The 17,246-nt window shown below is 45.7% G+C and overlaps 1 protein-coding gene across 3 annotated transcripts in view; it reads right to left on the reverse strand.

Moving 5' to 3' along the window:
- Window positions 1-14,353, reverse strand: part of GGT1 (gamma-glutamyltransferase 1) — a 67,083-nt gene extending 52,730 nt beyond the window's left edge. Inside the window, exon 1 of one of the 3 annotated variants that reach the window (XM_075897976.2) lies at window positions 14,015-14,353. The gene's annotated coding sequence lies outside the window, so the exon portion shown is untranslated. Of the gene's footprint in view, window positions 1-6,563; window positions 6,695-14,014 lie in introns of those variants that run through there. The other 2 variants (XM_075897980.2, XM_075897977.2) reach the window with 2 other exon arrangements.
- Between the last annotated feature and the right edge of the window lie 2,893 nt (window positions 14,354-17,246).

Raw genomic sequence — 17,246 nt, forward strand, 5'->3', positions numbered from 1 at the left:
AAAAAACAAGCTGCTTTTTCAAAAAAGAACGTGGCTGTAGTCTAGACACAGGTGAAACTTTTTTTTTTTTTTTTTTTTAAAGGCTACTTTTTTTCGAAAAAACCCTGCAGTCTAGACACAGCCCTAGATATGGAACAGTTGTGGTGTTTCTACAACAGGCTGATTTAGTCTGTGATTATTGCGTGTTACTTGTTACAGAGGCAGAATAAAGTACTTTGGATTCTGATCAGTGATAATTGCTCTGTTTACTGGGCTGTTTGTTAAAGTTATGTAACTCATCTTCAACCCAAACTTGAACCGAAATTTCTAGTTCTGAGGTTTTTCAGCAACATATATAGTGGTCATTTTGAGCCTCACATAGCAGCCTTCAGTTAACTAAACATTTTCATGTGGATAAAGAAATAGGCTTGACTGGCACAGAATAAAAGACATTAGCTAACTTGAAAATCCAAATGTCAAACATTGTTTCCCTTGTCACATTGAATAGGTCATGTTTCACTTAACTAGAAAAGAAAACGCCTTATTATATTTTATGCTTCCTCTTTCCTTCACCTGAACATTAATATGAAAGTAATCAGCATCCAGCTTTGCAATCTCTCTCCTAGATGAAACAGGATTCTGGTGAAACAGCTTGCCCAAGTTTTTCCCCTCTAATTTCCATTTCTCCCAAAGGAATATATTTCTCAGTTACATTAGGGATGCTCTTTCTCTATTTTCCTTAGGAGACAATTGGAGAACATTGAAAATACCTCAAGCACCTTGGAGATTATTTCTGGAGTGATGTGTTAATATTGTTTCCTCTTTTCACTTGCAAAGTTTGCACCCCTGCAGATTTTTTTTATAGCTGCCTTTCACTAACCCAAAAAACAGGATTATGTAGCACTTTAAAGACTAACAAGATGGTTTATTAGGTGATGAGCTTTCATGGGCCAGACCCACTTCCTCAGTAGTGGAAGAAAATTGCCACAACCATATATACCAAAGGATACAATTTAAAAAAAAATGAACACATGAAAAGGACAAATAAAATTTCAGAACAGAAGGGAGATGGGGGGGGGGAGGTAAATGTCTGTGAGCTAATGATATTAGAGGTGATAATTGGGGAAGCTATCTTTGTAATGGGTAAGATAATTAGAGTCTTTATTCAAACTTAGATGTAAGGTGTCAAATGTAAGCATGAATGACAGTTCAGAGGATTCTCTTTCAAGTGAAGTCTTAAAAGGCCTTTGAAGCAGGATGCAGGTAATCAAGTCGTTGAGACAATGTCCTTTCTGGTTGAAATGGCAAGAAACTGTTTTTTCTTTGTGATCCTGTCTAATGTCTGTTTTGTGGGCATTGATCCTTTGGCGAAGTGTCTGAGACGCTTGTCCAATGTACATAGCAGACGGACACTTTCGGCACATCATAGCATAAATTATATTTCTGGATGCGCAGGAATGTGTGTTCTTGATCTTATAACTCACTTGGTTAGGTCCAATAGTGGTATCAGCAGAGTGAATATGTGGACAAAGCTGGCAACGGGGTTTGTTGCAAGGGAAAGTACCAGGATTGGTATTAGTGTGGTATGTCCTGTGGTTGTTGGTAAGAATCATCTTGAGGTTAGGTGGTTGTCTATGGGAGACTATGGGTCTGTCTCCCAGAGCCTCTTGGAGTTTAGTATCCTGTTCCAGTATAGGCTGTAGTCTATTGATAATGTGTTGGACAGGTTTAAGTTGGGGGTTGTAGGTGATGACAAGTGGTGTTCTATTGTTGGTTTTCTTGGGTCTGTCTTGAAATAGATGGTTTCTAGGTATTCATCTGGCTTGCAACAAACCCCGTTGCCAGCTTTGTCCACATATTCACTCTGAAAATTCGACACTTTACATCTAAGTTTGAATAAAGACTCTAATTATCTTACCCATTACAAAGATAGCTTCCCCAATTATCACCTCTAATATCATTAGCTCACAGACATTCACCTCCCCCCCATTCCCCTTCTGTTCTGAAATTTGATTTGTCCTTTTCATATGTGTTCTTTTTTTTAAATCGTATCCTTTGGTATATATGGTTGTGACTATTTTCTTCCACTATTTGATCTGAGGAAGTGGGTCTGGCCCATGAAAGCTCATCACCTAATAAACCATCTTGTTAGTCTTTAAAGTGCTACATAGTTTGGTGTAGCTGAAGCAAAAAACAGGACTAACATGGCTACATGTCTATTACTATTTCACTAACCCATAATCAATCCTAAGTGATAAATTTCATCACAGACTCTCCCAGAGGCACCTTCTGAGATCCCTGACGAGAATCGGCACGTAAACAGAACTTCTGGTCTCAGCAATGAAAGAAAGATGCAAACAGGGCAGTCATATACAACCCTGTGCTCTCCAGCTGCTGAGTCATTACCATCTTCTGCTCTAAGGGTCAGTTGTCAGATATTTGTGCTTAATAAACAACACTTCGTTCTTTCATCAGGCACCTTTCCCCTCTGATAGCAGCGCTCTCCCATCATTGTAATCTGCTCCTATTCAAGATAAGAGACTTTTGACCTGAACAAAGATGAGAGATCTTAAAAGAACGAGCAAGAACATATCTACGATGCTAAAACGCTGGGTCAGGCCTTGACAAAATGTCTGAGAAGCACCATCAGATAAATGAGACGCAGACACAAGCAAGGCACCATCCTTCTCTGGCCTGTGCGATGTGAGCCCATGCAATATGGTCAACTGGAGAGCATTGCAGGGTTAATATGGGGGGCAGGGCTGGCTTTAGGCCGATTCGCCAGATTCTCCTGAATCGGGCCCTGTGCCTAAGAGGGCCCCACACCCTAAAGCCAGAGGGCCCCGTGCCCTAAAGCCGGAAGTGTGCTGGTGTGCCGGGCACACTGCGGGAGGGGGCGTCGGCTCCGGAGGAGGAGTGTGGCCGTTTATTCCTGCACCACAGGAGTGTGACTCTGCCCTGTAGCTGGGGATTTAAGGGAACTGTGACTTTTTTTTGCTCAACCAAAATTTGTGGGGTTTTTGGGGGGGGGTGTAAAAGAAATCCTGGTTGCTGAGGCCCCATCAAAATGGCTCGAATTGGGCCCCCACACTTCCCAAAGCTGGCCCTGATTGGGGGCTACAAGCCAGCCATTTAAAACGTGTTCCGTTGGCGCTTATGGATGCTTCCTTCCTCAAGGGTCAAGAATGAGGTTATTTGGGGAGGCTCCACTTTGCAGAGGGGTCAGATGGTGGGGAAAAGGCAATGGGCTAGTTGCCACAGGGCCCAGCAATTTAAAGGGGCCTGGGGCTCCCTGCCACTGTGTGCTGCTAAGAGGGCTGGAGAGGACAAGCCATGCTCTGTGTGGCATGGAGAGCAGGCTACCCCCAGCCTCATCCCTCCCAGGAGTGCAGAGCCAGCCCACCCCCAGGAGCTGGAGGTGGGGAGGGGGGGGAGAAGGGAGGGGGAGGCAGGTTGAAGCTTAATCTTATCACAACACATGCAGTCTTATCAGCAACTCTTTTCGGAGTGAGGTCAGACAAATGGCTCTTTGTGGCCCAAGTCTTTCCATGTTATGTAGCACATAGAAGACTTACCCAGCCTCCCTCCCAGAGCCCCCAGGCCTCATTCATCAGCCTCCTAGAAGCCACCCCAGAAGATGCTACATGAAAAGTGCGCCTCAAAGATTATGAGGTAAAGATCAGCTCATTCCAACTGGGGGCATGTTGCTGCCTGGCCGTCTCCCCCTAGACTAAGGACATGGGTGTTGAAGTTCTCTTTTATGAAATGAGGCAGAACACAGTGGCCGCGTCTAGACTGGCCAGTTTTTCCGCAAAATCATCTGCTTTTGTGGAAAAACTTGCCAGCTGTCTACACTGGCCGCTTGGATTTCCACAAGAACACTGACTTCCTACTGTCTGAAGTCAGTGCTTCTTGCGGAAATGCTATGCTGCTCCCGTTCGGGCAAAAGCCCTCTTGTGCAAATGCTTTTGCACAAGAGGGCCCGTGTAGACAACATGGTATTGTTTTGCGCAAAAAAGCCCCGATGGCAAAAATGGCGATCAGGGCTCTCTTGCACAAAACCGCGTCTAGATTGGCCACGGACGCTTTTCTGCAAAAAGTGCTTGGCATGGATGCTTTTCCGCAAAATCTAGATGCTCTTTTCCGCGAATGCTTTTAACGGAAAACTTTTCCGTTAAAAGCATTTGCAGAAAATTATGCCAGTCTAGACGTAGCCAGTAGGAGCTGCTAGAGCAGGGGTGGGAGAGATCTGCTTGGATCTGGCCCCCCCAAGGCTCAGGTCTCCCCTCCCCTGTCCCAGCATTGGAGAGCCAGAGCTGGCACACCAGCCCCCTGCCACCTTCCCACAGGGTGGGAGACATGGAATCTACCAGCGGGGGACCCACTAGGCTCTGGTGTGTGAGAAGAATACGGGGAGCCTTTCTGCTTCTCCGCTGGGAGCCACGTCAGCAAGAATAATTGTTTGTTTTTTGGTGGGGTTTTTTGCTTCTCACTTGTGTGTGGCCCTGGCCAATTTTCCTATGGCTTAGGCAGCCCCTTGACCCGAAAAAGGATCCCCACCCCGTGCTACAGATTATTAGAGCCTCCTCCTTTCCCATACACCAGTATCATGCAAGTGCAAGTCCATTCCAACCAGTATGTCACCCATGCAAGCAGCACCAGAATCAGGTGCATAGACTGTGTGGGAGGTGGAAGGAAGCAGAAAGCCAGTGTTTAGTCCCCTAATGAACTGCATTAAACACTCGCCTCCTGGCAATTATTTGACCCCTCAGCCTCACTGCTTCTTCAAACCCAGATTGGAATGAGTGGCTCACTACAAGAGCAACTATGTCCCCCTCTTTTGGTATTCAGCCCTCATCAGCATCCTGAGCATGGGCCATACCCACCCTGATTAAATTGGCCTAGCTAGTGCCGGTCCTCCACTTGATAAAGTAACTCCCTTCTTTTCATGTGCTTGCATACGGACGCCTGCCTCTGTAATTGCCACTCCAATGCATCTGATGAAGTGGGTCTTTGGCGATGAAAGCTTATGCCCAAACATGGTTACTCCTCTTGATACTAGTCGGAGTCTCAGAGGAGTAGCTGTGTTGGTTCATAACTTTAAAAACAACAAGTAGTTCTGTGGCACCTTAGAGACTAACAAATATATTATAGCATGAGCTGGAGTGGAAATAACAGAATCCAAAGTGTATAGATAACATAGAACACTAGGACTGGAAGGGACCTCGAGAGATCGAGTCCAGTCCCCTGCCCTCAAGGCAGGACCAAGCCGCATCTAGAACATCCCTGATATATTTAAGAGCAGGTTGGACAAACATCTCTCCTGAGAGAGATTCCACAGCCTCCCTGGGCAATTTATTCCAGTATTTAACCATCCTGACTGTTAGGAAAACCTTCCTAATATCCAACCTAAGCTTTCCTTGCTGCAGTTTCAGAATCAAGTTTGCTTGCCTTTCTTTTTGGCAACAGTGTCACATTGTTGACTCATTTAGCTTATGGCCCATCAAGACCCGTATATTCCTTTCTGCAGTTTTCCTTCCTGGATAGTCACTTCCCATTCTGTAACAGAGATGCAGCCGTGTTAGTCTGGTCTTGCTGAAACAAAAGACAGGACGATACAGCACTTTAAAGACTAACAAGATGGTTTATTAGGTGATGAGCTTTCGTGGGCCAGACCCACTTCCTCAGATCAAGTTGTGGAAGAAAATTGGCATGATCATATATACCAAAGGGATACAAGCAAAAAAAAGTGAACACATAAAACTGACAAATCAGATTTTAGAACAGAGGGTGTGTGTGTGTGGGGGGGGGGGGACCTCAGACACTAGCCTCCCCCCCCCCCCACACACTCCTTCTTCTGTTCTAAAGTCCGAACAGTCAGTTTTATGTGTTCACTTTTTTTTGCTTGTATCCCTTTGGTATATATGGTCGTGCCAATTTTCTTCCACAATTTGATCTGAGGAAGTGGGACTGGCCCACGAAAGCTCATCACCTAATAAACCACCTTGTTAGTCTTTAAAGTGCTACATAGTCCCATCTTTTGTTTCCCATTCTGTATGTGTGGAACTGATTGTTCTTTCCTAAGTGGAGCACTTTGCATTTGTCCTTATTAAAAACTTCATCCTATTTACTTCAGACCATTTCTCCAGATCAGTTTGAATTTTGACCCTATCCTCCAATGCACTTGCAACCCCTCCCAGCTCAGTATCATCTGCAAAGTGTACCCTCTATGCAATTATCTAAATCACTGATGAACCAAGGTATATAACTGGATTTTGTTATTTCCACTCCAACTCATATGGTGAAGTGGGTTTTACCCACCAAAGCTCATGGTCCTATATATTTGTTAGTCTCCAGGGTGCAATGGGACTACCACAGCTTGTCTCACTTCCCTCATTAAAAAACTGGCAGCTGTTCTTTTCCCTATATGAGGGTCATAAAAAGGCAGCATTTGCTAACCTGGGCCAGCCTTTGAGCCTCAGAGCACAGAAGCAGGCAGCTTTTCTGACAGAATTCTAGAAAGCAAGTAGTCAGCTGCCTGGAACCTGTGAAGAGAAGACATGCGAAAAAGATAAAAAGGTTACCTGGCTTGGGAAAGGGCAAAGCAAACAGAGACCAAAGCCAGCCCAGGCACAACCCACTGGTCCTAAAGCCATAGTTTAAAGGGCATCTCAGAGCCAGTTCACACTCTCATTCCAGGAGTAATCCAGCCAGCAATAGAGACTAGCTCCCACCATGTGCTTTTATTTGTAATCCCTAGATTTACTCTCTAATGAAGCAATTAACTCCAGGAGACCCCAGCACCCAGGCTCCCTGCAATAAAGAAAGGCAGGTGAGTATGTGCTAAAGAGAGATTTTAACCCTTTCCCTGCCAGCCACGGGGGCTAACTCACAGTGTTCCGTGGCCCATCGCTGATTAGGTTTCACCCCATCCCCGAACCTGTTCCAGCTCCTCCTTTCTAGAAGCAAATGCTATATCCCTTGAGCACCTACTCTCTGGCTGTGTCTAGACTGGCAAGTTTTTCCACAAAATCATCGGCTTTTCCGGAAAAACTTGCCAGCTGTCTACACTGGCCGCTTGAATTTCCGCAAGAACACTGAGGATCTCATGTAAGGTTCCATCAATTTCTTTGATCGGTTAGATTACTCTTCTTCATTCATTCTTTACTCCTGCTTTTAAGGCCTGCTCTGTAGTTTCTGCAAGGTTGCAGGTTAGCTGTTTTATTTACCCCTTCATCATTTTGAACCCTCTTGTCAGGTCACCTCTTAGACTCTCCTTTCTCCATAACAGTGGGTCTGCCTCTGCTAACCACAGACAGGTGTAGCCTGCGCCACAGGTGGGGCCCCACAGAAATCATTTCACTCTCCCAGTTCTTTAAGAAGGCAGGGTGAGGGAGAGGCATTTTTGAAGAAAGACAGCCGGCCAGACATGAAAGAATAAATACCTGCAGGAGACAGAATAAACAAACACTTGCCAGAAAAGTAGAAACAAAGCAAGACAGAGAATGCAAGAGGGGGATAGAAGGAGAGAAAGAAGACAAGCATAGAGAAGGGGGAAGACAAAGCAAGATATGATGCCCAGCCATTAAGCTAATTGCTGCTGGTTCACTGAGTCCTGCTGCTAAGGCAGATTGGACGGCTTTTCCTATGCAGACATTTCCTGCTGGCCCTGCAAGCTGCAGGGAAAGTAGAAGGCATAATTTTGTTCCTTTCGGGATTTGCTTTTTTACAGTATTTTGCTCTCTTGAGATTAGTGGTTTGTTTTTTTAAAAACGTGCCGCAGCAGCAGTCAATTTGTTCCACAGACCCCAATGGAAAAGTGCTCAGACCTTGAGTCAGGAAAGTGGCCCTGGCCCTCAAAGGTTTTTAGGCTCCTCCTAACTGCCACTGGTTTCCCTAGACAGTGGGAACCCAAATGACTTTGAGGATCTGGGACTTGCCTGCCTGCTTAAATCTGCCCTCCCTCCCCCATCCCCATTCACTGAAGGCAGTGGGACCTCGGCAGGTGCGTAAGGTACTTTCCCAAACAAGGGACTTCACTTAAAGAGGAAAACAGGAATATGGGCGGAGTTGGTGTCACATTGCCTGCAGTGACCCTAATGGAGAAAAAGACCTTGCTCCGGGCCCTCCAGCCCATACTAAGCAGGTTGCCAGCCAGTCACTCAGTCAAAAGGCCTAGCCATAGGTACGCTCCTTCCCTGGCATCTGTGTCTGTTCTAGTGTTGGGACTTGTATTCTAGGGTCTTGCATTCAATTAATGGCACTTGTTAGAGAGAGTGTAGAGCAGGTGTGGGAAACCTCAGGCCCCAGGGCCAGATGTGGCCCCTGACTTGCCTGGATCCAGCCCCCAAGATTCAGGGCCCCTTCCAGCACTGGGGAACCTGCGCTGACACTCCAGCAGCCCCACCGTGGGGCCAGAGCAGACAAAACCAACTGAGCTGGGTCCCCCCTTTGGTTCTGGTGGGGTAGAGCAATGTGGGGAGAGTCTTTCTGTGTGTCAGTTGGGGGTCACGTCCGCGAGGGTATTTTCTTTCTTCTCACCTGTGTGCGGCTCCCCAATTATTTTTCTCTGGGTCAGCAGCTCCCAACCCAAAAAAGGTTCCTCGCCCCTGGGATAGAGTGTGTGATTAAAGGCGTGCTGCTTTCACAGTTACTAGGAAGATTTTTAGGAATAGCTCTGGTTTGTTTTATCTGTCCGCTCCTAGCAAGTTTGACAGTGTCCATGTGGCAGCTATTTCGCACGTGCACTAGATGGACAGCTGTGCACCGGCGGTCCCTGCCCGAGAGAGAACTCACGTTCCACACATGCAATTGAACGACACAGATACAAGCGGCGAGGGTGGGTTGTAATAAGGGGATTTGTGACCAGCTGTTCCAGCAGAATGGTCAAAGGGATTGTCGACCCAGCCGGCAGGATGAGCAGCATGTGGCCGAGATACCTGTGGAGTGAGATGGGGCTGAGGGGAGCAGCCCAAGCTAATTCTCCCACAAGACACCTTCCTGAGGGCATGTGCGGGAGGAGAGGGTTGTGAATGGATCAGCGAGATCCCTGGGCCCTCCTTGTTCTCATGGAAGATAAATTGCTTCCTGGATGCCTGTCAGCCAAGTGCCCTTCTGCACGCCTGTCCCAGCCAGTTCTTGCTCAGCCATGCATGTCTGCAGCTGCCCTTAAGAGATCCGCAAAGTTTTGATGACTGATCCAAGAATCAGGTTTGGCCAGCTCAGTGCCTCTGGACAGCTCTCTTCAGCCTCACTCCCCTAGTCAGATTAATGCTACTGTCTCTGGCAGTGCCCTTTGCTTCGGTCATTATACACACACACACACACACACACACACACACACACACACACACACACACACACACACACACACACACACACACACACACCCTCTCCCTGACCTCCCCGCTTGGGTACATTCCACACACACACACACACACACACACACACACCCTCTCCCTGACCTCCCCGCTTGGGTACATTCCCTCCCTCTCTCAATGGGTAAGCAACTCTCTCCCTGATCTTTTCCCCACTGCCTCATATAGGAGCCTTGCTCTGTTCTCCCTTCCCCTCCCCACCTCATCGAAACAGAATATGGCTTCTTACATCACCCCAGGCCTCTTCTCTCCTCCCGACAAACACTAGAGGAGAGTGGATAAAAATCAATGATTTTTCTAAAATAAAAAAATTGGATTTTTAAAAATGTTAATCAGAATTATCTGATAAAATGCTTTTTGAGGAAAATAACCTATCTTAAGATAGTTTTAATTAAGATACATTGTAGTTCAAAGATATCTCATCATGAAATAGAAATTATAATTTCTAATTCTATAGCAGGAGGCAATATATTCATGTAACTTTTAAGAACATTTTGCAAATGAGTTCCAATAGTTCATGGATTAGGGACCCAGTCTTATGGGGTTCTAGAGGCTTCTGTATAAATTATGTAGGTTAATATATTTCTATCTCCCCAATGAGACTCAGTGCTAAGTCTAGAAGGTAACATCAGACATGCTTAGTTTTGAAGTTCTTATCCAGAAACAGCCCTGGATAAGCGATGAGGAGTCCTGTGGCACCTTATAGACTAACTGAAGTGTAGGAGCATAAGCTTTCGTGGGCAAAGACCCACTTCGTCAGACCCATGCATCTGACGAAGTGGGTCTTTGCCCACGAAAGCTTATGCTCCTACACTTCAGTTAGTCTATAAGGTGCCACAGGACTCCTCGTCGCTTTTGCAGATTCAGACTAACACGGCTACCCCTCTGATACTTGACAGCCCTGGATAAGTTTGTGATAAGAACCAGCAGATTACAAAAAGCGATAGTCGATGAAAAAATTGCCCAGTGTGTTTATGCAACAAACTCTTCTTTCCGTATGATTGAGAACCCACAATTAATTCACATGGTTCTGTCATTAAGACCAGGATACAGTTCACCTAACAGAGCAGATATTGCAGGCAAATTGCTGGAGAAAGCATATGAAAGAGAAACTGAGCCATGTGTAAAAAGTCTAGAGGGCAAAATTGTTAACCTGAGTCTTGATGAGTGGAGCAATGTCCACAAAGATCCTGTTGTATATGCTTGTGTAACAACAGAAGGAGGGAATGTCTTCCTTACAGAAACCATTGCTAGATCAGGAAATGCACACATAGCAGAAGGTGCACAAGAAATAGCTGCAAAAGCCATACCAAACTGTGAAAAAAAACCCAAATGTCTACTACGCAGCTTGGTCACAGACAATGCTGCAAATGTATCCAAGATGAGATGAAATGAAGGAGAGAGTGAAGAGAGTCCCAAGCAAATAACTTACATTTGCAGTGCTTATGTACTGCACCTCCTGGCCAAAGACTTCAGTGTTCCAGAAATAAAGGCTAATGTCGAAATTGCAAAATACTTCCATAATCACCACTTCGCAGCAGCAACAGCTCTGAAAAAAGTGGGAGGAGTTCAAGCTAATGTTCCCACAGGACACGCAATGGAACTCAGCAGGGGACTATTTTGAGTACTAGGGATGTAAAAAGTCAGTTAAAATGGTAACTGTGTAACTGCTGAAAATCTTAGCAGTTATATGGTTACACGTACTGTGAGCTCTGCAGCATAAAGCCTAAATAAGCTTTGTTCTGCAGAGCTCCCAGCAAAACATCTCTGGGAGTGGGGTTGCTTCTCTGCCACAGTGGAGCCGTCTTCCCGGGAACTGGGCTAGCAGAGGCTACTGACTCTGATCCGGAGGAAGTGGCTTCACAGTTTAACCAAAACCAATAACATTAACCAATAAGTATCAGCTTATCGGTTACCCAGTTACTCAAGTAAACGCCAACATCCCTATTGAGCATTGCTATCAAGAAGTGGCCTAATTTGATGACAATTTGTGAACAAAATTGTTAAAAAAAATTGATGTCACTGTCACCATCAATGTTCTCAACACTGAGCTTAAGAGAAATGCTGAACACATGCTGAGCCTATTTCTGTAGCCTTGAACAAAATGCTGAGAAATAGCTGTTTTATTGCTGATGCTGTTTGGAAAGAACTGAGTGAGATCTTAAAAAGAGAAATATGCAAGGACTGAGTTAAATTTAAAAAAGCATTTAAAAATGACTGGGAAAAGCACTATTTCTAGCTCATTTTCTTGCAAACATTCTCAGTACTCAGTACCAGAGTCAAATTTTAAATGCTGAAGAATCACAGAATACTAGGACTGGAAGGGACCTCGAGAGGTCATCAAGTCCAGTCCCCTGCCCACACGGCAGGACCAAACAAGGTCTATATCATCTCTGATAGATGTCTATCTAACCTGCTCTTAAATATCTCCAGAGATGGAGATTCCACAACCTCCTTATGCAATTTATTCCAGTGCTTCACCACCCTGACAGGTAGGAAGTTTTTCCTAATGTCCGACCTAAACCTCCCTTGCTGCAGTTTAAGCCCATTACTCCTTGTCCTATCCTCAGAGGCCAAGAAGAACAATTCCCTCCTCTTCCCATTACACCCTTTTAGATACGCTATTACGTCTCCTCTCAGCCTTCTTTTTTCCAAACTGAAGAAGAGGAGTTGGCTATAACACAGGCATCCAGCAATCATCCCTCCATAATGCCAGCTATAATAAACTTCAGAGCTAAAAGTGAACCATTCAGGAAATATATGTTTGCCAATGATGTTTTAAAGAAAGCCATGCCACCGAATTGGTGGAAGTCATTTAAGTACTTGGATTGAGAGAATGTTATAATGATAATCTCACTTTTAACAGCAGTAGCTTCTTCTGCCAGTGTAGAAAGAACATTTTCTTCCCTTGTACTAGAGAAATCATTTGGGATCAGAAAAAACAGGAAAGCTTGTTTTTCTTTTCCAGATTATGAACAAACAGGAAAATGAAGGTGAAGACAACTGAGATACCTGAAGAAACAAATACTTTAAGTTTCTCATTTTGATATGGCTGACATAGTTGATTTAAATTTTATCTAAAAAACATTTCATTTAACTATTGTTTTTATCAAACTCTGATTTTAAAAAACTTGAATGTTTAAATTAAAAAATTAACATGCCTGTTTTGTTAAAACATTATATGTTTGCTGTTAAAAAAAAACCCAGAACACATACTGTTGTTTTAGTTAAATAAAACAATTTAAACATCTGTCTCATGATGTTCTCCTTCTACTACAGCATGGCAAGAAAATCCTCCAAATATTAAAGATTAACCTATTAAATTGGAGATCGTTCACCTCCCAATGACTTCATAAATATCTGTTTCATTTATCGTTGGTAAATGAAATAACCAATCATTCATCTTCTGATATAGCTGTAAAACTAATCTGAAAAGTTTTCAAAATAAATCACTGTTTAAAAATGTGTAGTGTGCACTTTCTAAAAATGAAACCTACATCTGTCTCTGAGTTGTGAAAAATACGCACTAAGGTTATAACAACCAACAAGAACAGACTTTTGTGTAAAAACCAACGATTAATTCAAGTCTTCTTGACTACTAATTTAAATAATGATTTAAATCAATTTGGTTTAAATCAAATCCACCCTAATGAGAGATCCCCTTCTTCAGCCTGATGGCCCCTCTTCCCTGCTTGATTAGTTCCCATTCCTGCTCAGTGCTTGGTGTCCCAGCCTCCGGCAGCTGATCCCTTTGACTGGGGTTGAGAATAAGCAGAGGTGGGGGGGGGGGGGGGGGACACCTGGGAGTGTAAAGCAGGGGAAAAAGAAGGGTAGGAAGGCAGGGAGGGCCACCCAATAACTCCAAGATGCCCAGTCCCCCTGGCTCTACAGTACAGAATCCTCCCCCAACCCCTAGCCCCAGATAATTAGCTATTGATCAGGTATCAGCCACCTGGGAGTTAGTCCAGTTAGTTTCCAGTGGCCTAAAGGGGGCTCCATGCTAGTGATGGGGCCATGACAGAGGACAAATCCTTTTCTTCTTCAGAAGGCTGGGTAATCCCCTTTCCCGCCCCCCCCCCCCCCCCCCACATACTCCCTACCACTCAGCCCAGCAAGTTCTCCCCTGTAATTTTGGCAGGTTCCTCTCAGTCATGTCGCCCAGCTTTCTCCAGCCTCCCTCATCCCCCCGCCCTCTTATAGACAGAACCTAAGTCAAAGTGTGTGACTCAGGCTTGTGACACAAAAACCTGGCACTGCTACCGGCCCTTTCATCTACACAGATTCATTAACGAAGCCTCACTACTCCTGCAGGAGGTGGGCAGGAATTACTATTACTAATAGATGGACTGGTAAACTGAGTCACACAGTGGTTGAACAGCTTACCTTAGGTTGCCCAACCAGTCACTAGCAAAGCTGAGAAACGATCAGAGGACATGGGTTGCCCAGTCCCGCACTCTAACCACACTCTCTGCAAAGAGATACCATCCAGCTAAATCAGACACACTCTCTCTGCACAACCTGATCTGTGGACAGGACCCAGTTGTGTAGAAAGCCAAGACACTGCAGCATTATGAAAACAGCCAGAGAAAGGGGCTGTTTCAAGGCAAAAAGCAAGATTTGGACACAGCACAACCCCAAATGATAATGCCCTTACTTACCCTCAGAAAAGTTGGGATTTTAGCTGGGAGCTGTCCACCTCCTGCCAGGACACCCAAGACAGCTCTTTTGGCCCTCTTGCCTTGTCCCCACTTGCAAAGTGATTTCAGGAGTGAGACCTTCCTGGCAGGGCTTGGTGGCTGTTAAACTTTATAAATGGGAGTGGTCAGACACAGAACAGGGACTCCGGAGTCTGATGTAAGGAGCTGGCAGCTCTTTGAACACCAATGATGGGGTTGGAAAATTGCTTCCCTGTTCATTTTTCTTTTCATTCCTCAGTTCTGGGTTTCTTTTCCCACCCTGGCTAATTTACCCCCTCGCTTCGGGTTCCGTTTCCTTCTCTGTGGCTTTGCTCTGTCCCTTGCAGGAAGCTTTGTCTCAGATACTGAATTAGAGATGGACTTTGGAAGGTTCAGCCGTAAGTGCTGGAGCTAGGGTTGCATGTCCCTAGGGGTGGGGATCCTCAGGTCTGGGAGCTAGATGCGGCCCCCAGCTTGTCTGGATTTGGCCCCTGAGGCTCATCCCCCCCCCCCAGCATTGGGGAGCCTGCACAGGCACTCCAGCCCTCCACTGCCCCACTGTGAGGCTGGACCACACAAAATCTACTAGCCTGGGTCCCCATAGGTTCTGACGTGCAAGAATATGGGGAGTGCTTTTCTCCTTCTCAGGCACAGGCCACCTCAGTGAACGCGTGGCTCCCCCCGACCCCCCACTCCCTTCTCACTTGCATGTGGCCCCCAACTGATTTTTATGTGGGTCAGTGGCCCCCAACCCAAAAAAGTTTCCTCAACCCTGCTTTAAATGGAAGCCTAGAACTCCAGAGGTCATTCAACACTCAGTTTTCAGTGCACTGGAGCCAATAGGCTTATCGAACGTTAGTATTTAAAACCTTAACAACTTTTAAAACGAAACCCTAAAAAAGCTAATCATTAGGCTTGACCACAGTTAGGTGAGTCCAGTAAAGTTTTATTTCTCTTCTTCTTTCCACTCCAAGGAGCAAAGAGAGATTAGACGACTGGGAGGAGGAGAACACCTCTCATTTCAGAGGGTTGTGATAATTCTGGAAACCCGTATCCAATTCTCTTTATATTTAGCCTCAGTCCCAATCCTAACCTGCCAAACCTGAGGCTGATTTTCCTTTTGTTAATGGATTTTAGTGACCTAGAAGTAGGTCAGGATAAAAAGAAGGATTATAATGGAAACTTATTTGCAGCGTTGGCTGTGAAGTAGCCACCGTGTAATACTCCAGCTCTAATGGAGAATTACTTCACAGCCAGAGAAAAACACTGCTATCTTTCTTCCCTTATCAGTCTCAAAGAGACCCCCATGGCACTTTAAAAACACACTACCATTCAGATATCTATTAGTCTTCCTGGGCTTCCAAGCTGAGAACCTTCTACCCACCCTGCACCATGTGACTTCCATTGGCTGACCAATTGGAGAGCAGTCATATAATATATGGAGATATAATCTATCTCCTAGATCTGGAAGGGATGTTGAGAGGTCATTGAGTCCAGTCCCCTGCCCTCACGGCAGGACCAAGTACCATCCCTGAGCAAGTCCGGCTTTAGGAAGTGTGGGGCCCAATTCGAACAGTCTCGATGGGGCTCTAGCAGCCAGGATTTTTTGTTGAGAAAAAAAAAAAACCTGCACACAAAAAAAGAGTGACAGCCCCTTTAAATTTCCAGCTACAGGGCAGAGTCATGACCCACCTTCCTGCCAAACCCTAGGGCTGACCCCCCTCCTGCAGCATGCCTGGCACACAAGCGGCTTTAGGGCACAGGGTCCGATTCAGGGGAATCAGCCTAAAGCCAGCCCTGTCCCTGACAGATTTGCCCCAGATCCCTAAATGGCCCCCTCAAGGATTGAACTCACAACCTTGGGATGTTTTGTTTCACCCTCTAAATGAAACTTAGTTCGACTGACCTGGACTGAGTCTAGCTGCATCTCTCCAGGGTCTCCAAGAGCAGCTCCACCCTGCTGGACACCAAGAACCTCAACAGATGACAAGGCACTTATTAGCCAGTAGGGTCATGAATGCAGCCTGCACCCAGAGCACACCCAGCTTTGGCATGAAGATTGCTGTGGGATATCTCTCGTTACTACCAGAAATCATAGACGTTGCACAGAAAAAGGCATCCAGCAACACCGGCCAGGTACCTTCCATGGCACCAGTCTGCCCCATACCCAGGGATTATAAATTCTCTGGGGTAGGGTTTATGGTCTTTGTGTGACACATCCTACATACTATACAGCACGGCTTGTGCACGGGGTATAAACAGCATCATCTGGACATCTGGGAGCCGGGCCTTCAGGCTGCCATACAAGCCTCTGACTCAGAAGGTGTGAGTTCCTGATGCTAACCTATGATTTACTCTGATCTTGGGTGAAGCACTTTCTCTCACTGCCTCATTTACCATATTGTGAACTGCCTTCCTAACACCCAGGAAGGGCCTCGTAATCATGCCAGTGGCTTCATTCAGCATCTTGTATCTACCTGCATCTTTGAGCATTTGAAAAAAAACCCTGCAAACTAGCTCATCTTGCCAAAACACATGGGGAACCAGGGCAGAACAGTTCCCCTCTTATTAAACTCAATGAAAAACAGTAGCTATTTTTCCCTGAGGTGAGCGGGAGTGTCCAGGCTGGGGTGGGCGGCAAGGGCTGTCCATCAATCATACTTAAACCTACTGACCCCTTGCAGCCCATCTTCCCCACTGCAGGAAGAACTCCAGCCATAGACACACGGTGTTGTTCGGAAGTTGGCAGGGGGCTGATAACGTTGTTGCTGAGAGCTGGTGTAGGAGACAGCCACCATTTTGTCCAACATGCCCTGATGAGCTGGGGACCTCCAGAGCTGAAAACAGGCACTAAAGAGTCAAGTCTCCCCGGGAGGGGCTATAACAGACTTAGGTCCTTAGGACACTGGGGGCCCTGTTATGTATTTGTGACAGATATGACAATTTCCTGATGGAACCTGAAAGTTCTTATTGCATTAAAAGTTTCAGAGAGGCAGCCGAGTGAGTCTGTTACAGGAAAAACTTAAAAAACAACAAGTAGTCTAGAAGCACCTTAAAGACTAACACAACATGTAGATGGCATCATGAGCTTTCATGGGAACAGCCCACTTCTTTAGATGGCATCTGAAGTCGTGGGCTGTGCCCACAAAAGCTCATGATACCATCTATATTTGTTGTTAATCTATAAAGTGCTACCAGACTATTTGGGGTGCGT

The sequence above is a fragment of the Pelodiscus sinensis genome, chromosome Z (assembly GCF_052426305.1).
Source record: "Pelodiscus sinensis isolate ZL-2025 chromosome Z, ASM5242630v1, whole genome shotgun sequence".
NCBI lineage: Eukaryota > Metazoa > Chordata > Testudines > Trionychidae > Pelodiscus > Pelodiscus sinensis.